Source organism: Bubalus bubalis, chromosome 5 (assembly GCF_019923935.1).
Source record: "Bubalus bubalis isolate 160015118507 breed Murrah chromosome 5, NDDB_SH_1, whole genome shotgun sequence".
Taxonomy (NCBI): Eukaryota; Metazoa; Chordata; class Mammalia; order Artiodactyla; family Bovidae; genus Bubalus; species Bubalus bubalis.
In genome coordinates, this window is record NC_059161.1 from 7988568 (window position 1) to 8001665 (window position 13098).

At 40.8% G+C, this 13098-nt stretch overlaps 1 protein-coding gene and 1 non-coding gene across 2 annotated transcripts in view; one reads left to right on the forward strand and one right to left on the reverse strand.

Annotated features, from left to right (window-relative positions):
• Positions 1-13098, forward strand: part of HHAT (hedgehog acyltransferase) — a 346658-nt gene that overhangs the window by 41771 nt on the left and 291789 nt on the right. The window lies entirely within an intron of this gene.
• On the reverse strand, positions 809-924 carry LOC112585358. The gene has a single exon (XR_003109823.3). It is a non-coding gene; the product is annotated as a U5 spliceosomal RNA (small nuclear RNA).

The window sequence follows — 13098 nt, forward strand, 5'->3', positions numbered from 1 at the left end:
GGTATAACTTCCGTGATTTCAACCTATAATATTTTCACAGTTGTACAGATATTTTCACAGGACTTCTCTGGTGGCGCAGATAGTAAAGCATCTGCCACTGTGGGAGACGCGGGTTGGGAAGACCCTCAGGAGAAGAAAATAGCAACCCATTCCAGTACTCTGCGATTCATGGGGTCGCAGAGTCGGACACGACTGAGCGACTGAACTGAACTGGACCAGTACCCTTGCCTGGAATATCCCACGGACTGAGAAGGTTGGACCATGGGGTTGTAAAGTGTCAGACACAACTGAACGACTTTTACTTCACTTCTGACTAACAAACAAAAAAACCCCAATGGAGCCTTATTTAGTGAAGTTCACACTTAGAAATGCTTCGTTCAGTCGCTAGACATACCCGATTCTTTTCGACCTCCTTGAATTGCAGCACGCCACGCCTCGCTCCTGTCCATTTACCAACTCCAGGAGTTCTCTCAGACTCATCATGTCCGCTGAGAAGGGCTTAGCTATCTCTTCTGGCGTGCACCTGTCTTTCTTATAGGTACTTTTCTGGCCCTCTTTTGTTCTTGTTTTGGGGGAAAGCTTTCTGTGTGTAGGGCCCCAGAATCGAACCCTTCTCTGGGGGAAAACCTTTCTGTCCCTTGTCCAAGAATTGAATCCACGTCTCTTCTGCAAAGTAGATAAATGTTTCCCTGCCTGAAGTACCAAGAAAACTCCAACTACACTGACTATATATAATACAACACTGAAAAACCCAAATCATATTACTATTTTCACCAAATGAGGTCTTTTTTTTATACCATGAAAGATCAGCCTTGCCGAAGCAAAGCCTCCAAAAATTAGTATAACAACTCAAGGTTGTTTCTCCCCACGAAAATCTCAAGTAAGAAGCGAAAGATTTGTGCAATACGAAGAGAAACCGAGAAGTATAGTTCGCTTGCTGAGCGGGCACCTCCCACTAACTGCAACTCCTACTTCGCTGATGGTGGTTCTGTATCCCAAGGGTTACTTCCTGCCTAAAGTTTAAACAAGGAATTGTGTAAGCAAACTTCTCATAGTTAGAAATGTTGAGCTGAAAAAATATATTATTTTAAGCCTGAAAAGATTGTACTCTGCAGGGTATGATGGGTATGCAAATGAGAAGTCTGAGTCATCCACTTCCCTGCAACACCTTCATCTTCATAGCTGTACCTCTGGAGTCGCCCCCTAGTGGCGACTAGAGGTCCATGTGGCTGGGCTCCTCGTGGTTCAAGCATGGAAACCGCAGGTTTTCTAAATTGTGTATTGTGACTTTGAATGTGCTTCTTTTCTTTTTCTTTCACTAACCACAAGCACAGTTAAAGTATAGAACCAGGAACTCCCTTGCTGCCTCTTTCTAGTCATACCCATCCTGTTCTCCCTAGCCTTAACCCATGGAAGCCACTGTTTTGTTTTCCATCCCATGATTTTGTCTTTTGAGAATGTTCTATAAAGAGAATCATACGGTATGTAATCTTTTGAGACTGGCTCTCTTCCTGCCCCCCGCCCCCCAGTTTAATGTCCTTGAGATTCATACTTCTTGTGTGTCAAGAGTTTGTTGCTTTTCTTTGCAGAAAAGGGGTGGACCACAGTTTGTTTAACCATTTGATCCTTGCAGGATATTTTGTTTGTTTCCAGCTTTTGACTATTATAAACCTGATGTGAATATTTGTGTACAGGTCTTTCTGTGGACTTAAGTTTTATTTTCTCAGGGATAAATACCCAGGTATTAGATAGCTGGATTGTATGATAAGTTTATGTTTGATTTTATAAGAAAACTGTATAAACTTTTTTCCGAATGGCTCTACCATGTTATATTCCCACCAAAAACATGTATGAGATATTTAGTTTCTCTGCATATTTGCCAGTACCTGGCATTATTAACAATTTAAATTTCAGTTATCCTGATAGGTATGTAGTGATATGTTGTCATGGTTTTAATTTGCATTTCCCTAATGGTTAAAAGAGGTTGAACGTATTTTCATGTGCTTATTTGTCATCTCTATATCCTCTTTGGTGAAATTCTATGCATATCTTTTGCCAATTTTAACTTGAATTTGTTTGCTTTATTTTTACTGTTCAGTTCGGAGTTCTCTATGTAGTCTAAATACTAGTCCTTTGTCAGATGAATGGCTTGCAAATATAATTTCTCAGTCATTACTTTGATTTTTTATTCTCTTAGTAGGTCTTTCACAGATGTCCAGTTTATCTTTTTTTTTCTCTTACAGACTGTGCTTTTGGTGACATGTCTAAGTGTTCTTGGCCTAGTTGTATGACCCAAAGATTTTCTCTTTTTTTCTCAAAAGTTTCCTAGTTTTGCATTTTATCTTTAAATCTCAATCTTTAAATCCTTTAAATCTGTGATCCCTCTTGGATTAATTATTATATTAATTTAGGTAGAGATTTCTGTCCCATTGCTACTGCACCTTTTGTTGAAAAGACAAATTCCTCTATTGAGTTCTTTTGGGCCTGTGTCATAAATCAATTGGCCAGACTTGTATGGCTGTATTTCTGGGTTCTCATTTCTGTTCCATTGATCTGTGTATCTGTCTTTACACTACCAGCACATTTCCTTAATTACTGGTAAGTCTTAAATAATATAATTTAACTTTATGCTTTTTTCTCAAAGATTTTCTTAGCTCATTTTGTTCCTTTTTGTCTTTCCAAATATGAAATAGAAGAATAAGCTTTTCTGTATTGACAAAACATCTTGCTTGGATTTTGATAGAATTCTGTTAAACTTATAGATATATTTGGAAAACTGATGTCTTCCTTATATTGAATTTTCCAATCCATGGACACAGTATGTTTGTAGATTTATTTACATCTTTTTTGGATTTACTTCATTAGTATTTTGTAGTTTTTAGCCATCTAAATTCTATGCATTTTTGGGGGGTTAGATTTATACCCAAGTATTTCTATTTTTTAGTTTTTATAAATGGTTTACATTTTAAATTTCAATTTCCACATGTTCTTTGCTAGTATATAGATGTACAATTGGCTTTTATTGAGTTGGCCAAAAAATTCGTTTTGGTTTTTTCGTAAGATGTTATTAACATGTTGATCTTATATTCTATAAGATCATAACTTTATGTTCTGTAAGATGGTAACTGGTCCTTAACTTTTCTGGACTCATTTAGTCCTAATTATTATTATTTTTTATTTCTTTTTGGCAGACTTGTTGAGTTTTTCTAAATAAACAATCATGACATCTACAAATCAGGACATTTTCACGTCTTCCTTTTCGATCTATGTAACTCTTATTTTCTTATTGTGTTGGCTAGGACTTCCTGGACAATGTTGAAATATGAGTTATGAGAGTGTATGTCTTTGTTTTTTTCCCCAGTCTTAATCATTCAGTCTTTCCCCATTAAGTATGATGTCTCTAAAGGTTTTTTGGTAGATGTTCATCTATCAAGCTGAGGAAGTTTCCCTTTATTCCTAGTTTTCTGAGAATTTTTATGAATTAGTGTTGAATTTTGTCCAATGTTTTTTCTGCATCAATTGATATGATCATGTGATTTTTCTTCTTTAATTAAGAATATGTTAATATGTTGGATTACTTTGATTGATTTTTGAATATTGAACCAGCTTTATATCCCTGGGATTAAACTCCACTTGGTCTTGCTGTGGGCTTTCCTAATAGCTCAGTTGGTAAAGAATCTGTCTGCAATGCAGGAAACCCCAGTTCGATTCCTGGGTCTGGAAGATCCTCTGGAGAAGGGATAGGCTATCTACTCCAGTATTCTTGGGCTTCCCTTGTGGCTTGACTGCTAAAGAATCTGCCTGCAATGTGGGAGACCTGAGTTCAGTCGCTGGGTTGGGAAAATCCCCTGGAGAAGGGAAAGGCTATTCACAGTCCATGGGGGTCGCAAAGAGACAGACATGAGTGAGTGACTTTCATTGGTCCTGGTGCATAGTTTTTTAGTATATGTGGCTGGACTACATATATAAAGATCTTTGATTTTTGTTGTGGCATGCGGGGTTTTTAATTGAGGTGTGCAGCACCTTTACTGGTAGCATGCAGCTCTTATTTACAGCATAGTTCCCTGACCAGGGATCAAACCTGGCCCCTGCATTGGGAGCTTGGAGTCTTAGCCACTGGGCCACCAGGCAATTCCTGACAATTTTCTTGTCTGTGTTCATGTGTTCAGTGTCTGAATTTGACTGATTATATATGATCTTGTATTTTTACTTTCAGATTTCATGTGTTTATTGTTATGCTCATAAAAGGAGTTGGGGAGTATTTCCCCTTTTAAAAGAGAGCGTCTTTAGATGTCAGGTAAATTTCTTCAGTGAAACCACATCGGACTGGAGTTTTCTTTTTGTGGATTTTAAAACTATGAATTCCATTTGTTTGGTTAAAATGATGTGTTCTTATTGGGTGAGTTTTGTTAGTTTGTGCTTTTTGTGGAATTAGGCCATTTATTCTAGGTGGTCAAATTTATGTATATAGAGTTTTTCTTAGTATGCCTTATCATGAGATCTGTGGAGTTTGTAGTGGTATCCTTTTTATTCCTGATTTTGGTAATTTGGGTCGTCTTTTTTATTTTTCATTTGTTTTTTTAGAAGTTTGTGAACTTAACTGACTTTTACAGAGAACCAGCTTTTTGTTTCATGAGTTTTTTCTGTTTTGGATTTTATTGATTTCTGCTCTTTATTTCCTTCTTCTTGCTTGCTCTGTGTTTGTTTTGTTTCTTATTTTCTAGTTTCTTAGAGTTTTGATATTTTTACTCTAACTGTTTAGTGTTTTGTATTTTCTAAGCAGTACTTTAGCTAATATTTTGATAAATTCTTTTTAGTTTTATTCAGTTCTAATTATTTTTTATTTCCCTCAAGACTTCCTTTCTGACTTGTGTTGTTTAGAAAAGCATTTGGAGATTTTCCTATTATCTTTTTGATATGGATTTCTAGTTTGATTCCATTGGTGTCAGAGAGTATACTCTGTATGTTGAAATTCTTTTAAATTTGTTGGCCTTTGTTTTTTGGCCCAGAATATCATCTGTTGTGGTTGAATGTTCCATGGGAGCTTGAAGAGAATGTGTATTCTGATGTTGTTGAATGGCATATTCTATAAATGTTGATTAGATCCAGTTGGTTGGTAGTGGCAAGTGTCTTTGTATCCTTAATGATTAATGTGGTATGATTAATGGTTAATCTTAATGATCTGTGTGGTAGTTTTATCAGTTGCTGTGAGAGAAATGTTAAAATCTCCAACTATAGTTGTGGATTTCTCTGTTTCTATCTGTTCTATCAGCTTTTGCTTCATATATTTCATAGCTTTGTTATTTGGTGCATATGTGTTTAGGGTTGTTATGTCTTCTTGATGGATTGATTCTTTTGTCATTACTTAATGATCCTTTTTGACTCTGGTGGTTTTCTTTCACTGAAATCTACTTCATCTGATATTAATGTAGTCACTACTGCTTTCTTTTGATTAATATTTGTAGTTCAGTTCGGTTCACTCGCTCAGTTGTGTCTGACTCTTTGGGCAGCCACCTAGTGGAAAAGGGGACAGAGTGAAAAGATACATGGGAGAATCCTCCCATCTACTCATTTTCCTGGTCTTTTATGCAGTATGTAAAATTCAAAGAGAGAAAAAAAAAATTCAAAGAGAGAAATGGTAAGTGAGATTATGAGAAGCTCCCATCCTTCCCGCTGGACAGATGATGGCAATGAAGTCAGTTTTTCCTTTTTCTCTCTTTTATTATTCTTATCTTTCTTCATTGACCTGCCCCAGGGCCCTTCAACATTTTGGGATTCCATGTGGAGTTCCAGTTTGTTGGTATTTGCCCACCACAGAGATGTTACATATTAACGAGCTTTCTTGACTGTATGAAGACTCTCTAAAAAGAAAGCAAATTCTTTGAGCATGGGGGGCCTTTTAGGGGGCATGGCTCCCAGAGGGCTGCATACATGCATGCTCAGTTGTGCCCAACTCTTTACGACTCCATGGACTGTAGCCCATCAGGCTCCTCTGCCCATGGGATTCTCCCGGCAAAAGAGTACTGGAGTGGATTGTCATGTCCTCCTCCTGGGATCTTCCGACTCAGGGATCGGACCTGCGTCTCCTGTACTGGCAGGCGGATTCTTTACCACTGTGCCACTTAAGGGCTGGGACCATTTTTTCCTCCATGTTACTGTGACTTTGTCTTTTTGTTATTCTGGAGAAGTGACACTAATGAGATGCACGATTTATTAGCATAGTTTGTAGCTGGGAAATCTTGTGAGCTTATATAATTTGCTGTCTAGTGATTCTATTCTATTGCTTTTTTTTTGGTCTTGATCCCTAACATATTTATCAGCTTTATTACTTATTTACAACTATTTCTCCATATGCCTTATAGAAAATATGGTGTTTTTCCAGTTTGAGAGACATGGGGAATATAATATAGGTTTTGTGTCTTTATGATTTCATACTAGAATTTAATATTTCTTTAAAAGAAATTGGTTCTTTGTTAGCTTTAGGAAGAAAGGGAGAAATATGGACTAGATAAAGTGGGGAGAGAGAATCTGTAGATGTTTCATCCTATATGTTCACATGTCTTGAATAATCTGGAGCAACTTCTAGAAAGTAGGGAAATGGAGGAGTAGCCAGAGTTTGGGTTGGCACCTAGGTTGAAGAGATCCAAAGAATACATCCACATTAATTAGGACCCCTTGACGAATGAAGTCGTCTCGAGAGGTTTTTACTTCCCTCCTTGTGTGGAAGACCTCCCTCCCCCATTACACCCTGGCCCCATGTCCCAGGCTTAGATCTTGAGGGCCAGTTAAGAGACTGGATGGTACGTGGTAAACAGTACAGTTTGTGTTGGTCCTATTGACGGCGTCCTCACCCTTATGAGCATCTGCATCTCCTGGGAGGATGGTAAAGACATTTAAGCAGAGATTTGTTATATATGGGAGGAAAAAAAGTTTTGTTAGTGGAAACATTTTATCTTTCAGGAGATGTTGGTTGAGGAAAGAGTGTTGTCTCTGGCACTGTGGGCAGTAAAATGATTCAGTTCAGATTATTTTAGAAATAGCAAATCATCCTGTGGAAGATAAAGAAAACTCTTGCAATAATTGCTAGATTAATCTCCATCCATGCTCCCTTCAAGACCCCAAAGAGTGGAGAAATCAACGTCAGATGTAACTCTGTTGAGTCAGTGGAAGGAGTTGCACATTTTAGCTAGGCTGCCAGTGTTTCCCTAACCCCGAGGAATTGAATCTCGCAGTTCTAGGGTCCTGAAGCCCCCTCCTGTAGGCATTGAGCCAAGACTGGCTGCACCTGGGAGATCTCTGCCAAGTCCTCTCAGTTCTCGATCGCGTTTTTGGACGGTAGTCAATCGCCAGTCAGGCCTGATGTCCTCATTAAGTAAATGGCCATGTTGGCCTTTGTGTTGATCTTAACAGAAAGAGGAGTTCAGACAAACTGAAAGAATTACTGAATTAAAAAAAAAAAGATTCAGATGCAGAGTCCTGCAGACAGGATTAACTTTCCAGAGCACTTTGTATCATAAGATATTTTCCAAGGCTGATTCTCACCCCCTTATTTCTAGCCGTTTCTGATGTTTGCCCCCACGATGAAACTGGCATGTTACAAGCAGCAGATCTCTAAAGGGTCTGTCTTAGGAGGCAGGCAGACTCAGGGCAGGAAAAAGCCCTGCTGAAAGACCCACATTCTCTGTGATGCTAGTAACTCCCTGTGGGCAGAGGGTCAGTTTATGAAGCCTTTTGTTTTTGGCCTTCTCAAACTTGGTGTAGATGCTGTGGAAAACATGGAGACATTAAACATGGAATCATGAGATGCCCCAGCAGTTCTACTCCTAGGTATATACCCAGAAGAATTGAAAATGGATATTTAAACCAACACTTGTACACACATGTTCACAGCATTATTCGCAGTGGACAAAAGCGGGAAACAGCTGAAGCATCTGTTAATGAATGAGTAAACAATATCCCTACAATGAGTTGTGATTCAGCCAGAGAAAGGGATGGTGTACTCACACGAGTCACAATGTGGATCAACCTTAGCAACATTGTGCCGGGTAAAAGAAGCCAAGTCACACACCATAGAACTCCATTTATATGAAATTCCCAGTGTAGCCAAGTTCACAGGGGCAGAAGGCATATTTGTGATTATCAGAGCCTGCAGAAGAAGGGGGATGGGAGTAACTGATTAATGGGCACAGAGCTTCCTTTTGGGGTGAGGAAAATGTTCTGGAACTAGATATGGGTGGTTGTTGCATGACATTGGGAGTGTAAATGCCACTGGGTTGAGTTTAATCGGGTTCATCCTGTTATGCGAATTTTACCTTAAAACAACAATAACAACAAACTGCCCAACTCAAGTGTTTTCAGAATCCCTAAGTTATGGAGTTTCAGTTCGATTAAATCCTGGCAAATAAGCTTCTAATATTTGAGTTAAAGTTTCAGCTACTGGCAAGAGCAGTGATTTACTGAAAAGCAGGCAAAGTCCTGGGAGAGTCTGGGCTAAAAAGCCACTGGTGGACTTGGAGTAACTGCATTTATCTCTGGGATGATTTTCTCCGCTTCTCTTGGGGTGTCTTGGTAGGCGCCTTGGGGCTTTCCTTGGCACTGGGTGCTTAAACATTTCAGTCCAGTGGCTTGGCCTTATTAGCCATGGGATTGTGTTATCTTCAGCCAGTGTTAATTCAGCATGGTCTGAGGAATGCAAGAAAAAGCACAGAAAGAGAGTTTTGGCCATTCCCCTGTGATAACAGTGCAGGACTTCAGCTAAGAGGCCAGGAGTGAGTCCTGTCATCTGGTGAGCTTCAGGGCTGATGAGAATTTATGGCTAGAATAAGGAAAACTTTGCTCAGTGGTGAGTTGGCAGTATAAGATCTTCATTTGCCAGGTATTTTTCTCTTTTAATTTGTTGTGCTTGAACTACCAGATGATTTTGAAAGCGATTTGAACTGCCAGATACAAGTACACATGTCACTTGGCAACATTAGGGAATCACTGAAAATTCAAAACATTAAAAAGTAAACATTTAGTACACCCACGTTCATTATCCGTAACAGCCAAGAGGTAGAAGCAACCCAACTGTCCATCTACAGGTGAATGCATAAACAAGATGTGGTGTGCCCATGCGATGGTGGGGAATTACTCAGCCTTGGAAGGGAGGGGAATTCTGCAGTAAGCTACAACGTGGACGAACCTTGAGGACATTATGCACGTGGAACAAGCCAGACACAAAAGGTCAAATACAGTATGATTCTACTTACACGAGGTGCCTAGGGCAGTCAGATCCATAGAGACAGAAAGTAGGATAGTGTGGTCAGGAGCCGGGGTCAGGAGGAATGGGGAGTTACTATTTAATGGGCACAGAGTTCCAGTTTTCAAGACAAAAGGAGTTCTGGTGATGGATGGTGGTGATGGTTGTATAGTAATGCGAATATTCTTAAGGCCATTAAACTGTACACTTAACAACGGTTAAGATGGTAAACTTTACGTTACATTTATTTGACCACATGAAACACAGGTTTTGCAGCCTGAGGACCTGGGTCTTTAAAGTCGGGCTCTGTCATAAATCAGCTGTGGGACCTTGGACGTGATATTTAACCTCTCTGAGTATAGTTTCCCTTTTCTTACGTTACGCAGTATGATTCCGCAGTATGATTCCGTCCACAGCATAGTCTGTATGCTGTAGTTGTTTCTTCCCAATCTGCGGAAGAGGCTGGACGAGTGGGAACTTTCTGGAGCAGGGCAGGCTGGCAGTGTGGATGTGGAAGTTGGAGGCCTGGATTGGCCCCATGGGCATGTGAGGGGGAATCACCCCCCACCCCCGATGATGGGCACTCAGTCAGGATGCTGTGTGTAGGTGCGTCACGAGCTGTTCTCTTAGCATTTCTTTCCTCTAGCCTGGAAAATAGCTTCTTTTTCCACTCTCTGAAAGCCATCTGAGGCGTCTGCTTGTTCTACCCTTCATTTTACACACAGGAAAGCTCAGGGCCAGGTAGTTTAAACGTGACTCATTCAAGTCTACAGAGGGGAGAACTGTGAGGAGAACTTGGGTCACGTGATTTCACGCCCCACCGTCTACAGAGGGGAGAACTGTGATGAGAACTTAGGTCACGTGATTTCACACCCCCACTGTTGCGAAGGCTCATTGAGTGTCGGGCATTCATGATACAAATTTGTGCTTAAGTCAAGGTTCTTGCTCTCAGGAGCTTACCGTTTTTCTTCCCCTCTAGATAGAAAATACATGAAATATCTAGAATAAAGAGGGCTAGAATAAATGTGCTGTAGTAAAACGTGCTGGGATTGAGGTGTGGATGACAGAGAAAGGGATGCAGCGAGGTTCACCAGGAAGGGCAGAGGAAGCTTCACACCTGAGCTGACGTGTCTGTGGTTATGGGGCATTAAGGAGGTGACTGACCCTGGTGTTGGGAAGAGTTTGGTCAGATGGCGGGGTGTGTGTGTGTGTGTGTCTGGGTGAGGCAGAGGAATCCAGGTGGAGGGCTTAAGACAAGTAGAGATGCCTCGTGGGAAAGGACTGGGTTTGAAACCCAGCCCTGCCCTCTCTAGTTGTGGGCAAATAATTTGCCTGCTCTGACCACCAGTTGACTCATCTGTAACATGGATTAAAAAAGAAACAAGAAGCTACCGTAAGCGATACCCAGGATGTTAATTAGGGATTTGCATGAGCGGGAGGTCTCAGTTGTGTCTCTAGGATATGTAGATGGATGACACCGCTGGTCCCTGTCTTGCTTTGCAGTGGTTTTCAGAGTGTGGAGAGTTAGTGTTGGTACCGTGACCTCCTCAAGGCTGAGGAATTCATATTTCCCCACACCACCTACTGTGGAACTCTGCTCTCTGTAGGAGGAGAGGCTCAGATCCTTTTCCTTGTTGAGTGTAGGAGAAACAGTGTTTCACCAGAAGGTTATAGTCACTATTGAAGAGATGCAGAATCATCACATCTTTGTGCTTAGATTTCTCTGTTCTTGCCCTGTTGCAGATGAAAGCCTCAGAATGAATAACCGTGCTGAACTCACTCAGTGGATTAAATGCTTGAATCTAGGTGCTTTCCATGGTGAGCAGGATGGTGCTTGCTCTGTTTGTGAATATTAGGTGGTCAGCTCTAGCATGTCCTTGCCTGGGAATGGCGTGGGGTGGGGTGAGCTGTTAAGGATTCTCTGGGCTTATAAACAACGTAGGGAATCTTAGATTGATGATGTCAATCTCTGCTATTAGAAATGTGGTCCCCGGGCCAGCAGCGTGGCGTCACCTGAGAGCTTGTACTACAGAATCCCAGGCCCCATCCCGGACTTCCTGGACCATAATCCACGTTTTAGCAACACCTGTAGGTGGTTTGTATAGCCACTGAGGTTTGGGAAGCACTAATGTTGAAGATTGGACGTGAATCTTAGAGTTCAGGCTCCCCTTTCTCCATGGAGGAGCCTTAATGGTTCTGTCTAGATAGACTTTATCCCTGGTTTATATCTGACTCCCTTACAGACCTGAGGAAGAGGTTTCTTCTTCTTCTTTTTAGTTTTTATTTTATTATTTTGGCCACACAGCATGTGGGATCTTAGTTCCCTGACCAGGGTTTGAACCTGTGCCCCTCTGCTTTGGAAGCATGGGGTCTTAACCACTGGACCACCAGGGAAGTCCTAAGAAGAGGTTTCTAATTGACTAAGAACTGTGGGATCGAGATAGGAAATGAGGAAGGAACAGAACATGAAAAAATTGTTCCTGACTTGACACTTTTAAGATTTACCTTAAATTAGTGATTGAGCTCAGGGTCTGTAAGACTTTGCTTATGGAATTGTCAGGCGAGTGTATGTTTCTCGGTTTTTGTCTCGTCACAACAAAGACTTGGAGTGATGGACATTAAAGCCCCCTCGGTGTGTCACGGCTCTCGGGTCTTGGACAGACTGTGTTATATAGCTCTTAGACAAATCAGTGTTACAGCTCAGTGTTACAGCTCTATTTTATTTAGAAGATAGCAGGAAAATCCATCTTCAAGGCGTGAGGGCACATCGATCCAAAGACGCCAAGAGAAGAGCCCCCCAGCGCGTGGGAGAGAGAGAGAGCTTTGGCTCCTCTTTTTAATTGTTTTCTCTCCCTGGGCCTGTCCTGTGTAAATTGGGCCAGCCAGGAGTGTTGTTTGTTTTACCTGAGGTCCTCACTCCGGTCCTCGGACCTTTTCTCTTCCTTATCTTTTAGCCACTGCCATTCTGGACTCCTTTTCCCTATTCTCACTACCTAATAGAATCAAGTGAGTCAGATTCTTCTTACCTGAATCATTAACTGGTACTTATTGGCCATCTTGTTCTGTTCATTAACTTGGCTTTTCTGTCTCGTTATTTCCTTTAGGTAAATATATTTTAAATAGATGTTAAGAGGACCATTTTTATTTCCTTTAAATGGCCATTTTCTGAAATAACTAGTGATGAAAGACTGTGTCATTTTATTGATGGGATTTTACCAGCTCAATGTTTTCAGTAGTCCTGGGCCTTAGGATAAAGCATAAAGAGTTTTTTTGTTTGTTTGTTTCCTTTCTAAAAAATATTTTTAATGTTTTTAAAATTAATTTTTATTGGGATAGAGTTGCTTTACAATATTGTGTTAGTTTCTACTGTCGAGCACAGTGACTCAGCTATATGTATACATGTGCCCCCTCTGTTTTGGATTTGAATGTTGGTTTTTAGTGTCTTTTTTCCTGCATCCCTGTTACAAAGGGGCATGTTGCTAGCATGGCCTCATCACATGACCTTTGTGCCTTTAATCAGTTGATTGACTCTTCACTGATTTGACATTTTTAAGATGAGGCACTGAGCTGTGGACCAGGGATGAAGCCGGGCTAACACTTTGAGTTCTTTGCTCTGTGCTGCCCGGGTGGGCAGTGTGGGTCTCCCAGGCTCTGATGCAGCCAGTCTTTAAATGGAAGGAATTGGACCGAATTTATGATTTTCATGGGATACGGGCTGAAAGGTTGTTGCTGAGCTGTGAAAGATGCTGGGATTCTTGGCCTCCAGAGGAGAAGAATTCACTCTGGGGCCAGTGATGAGGCTTGATAGCTCAGAGCTTTTGTGTAATAAAGTTTTATTAAAATAAGAGAGATAGAGAAAG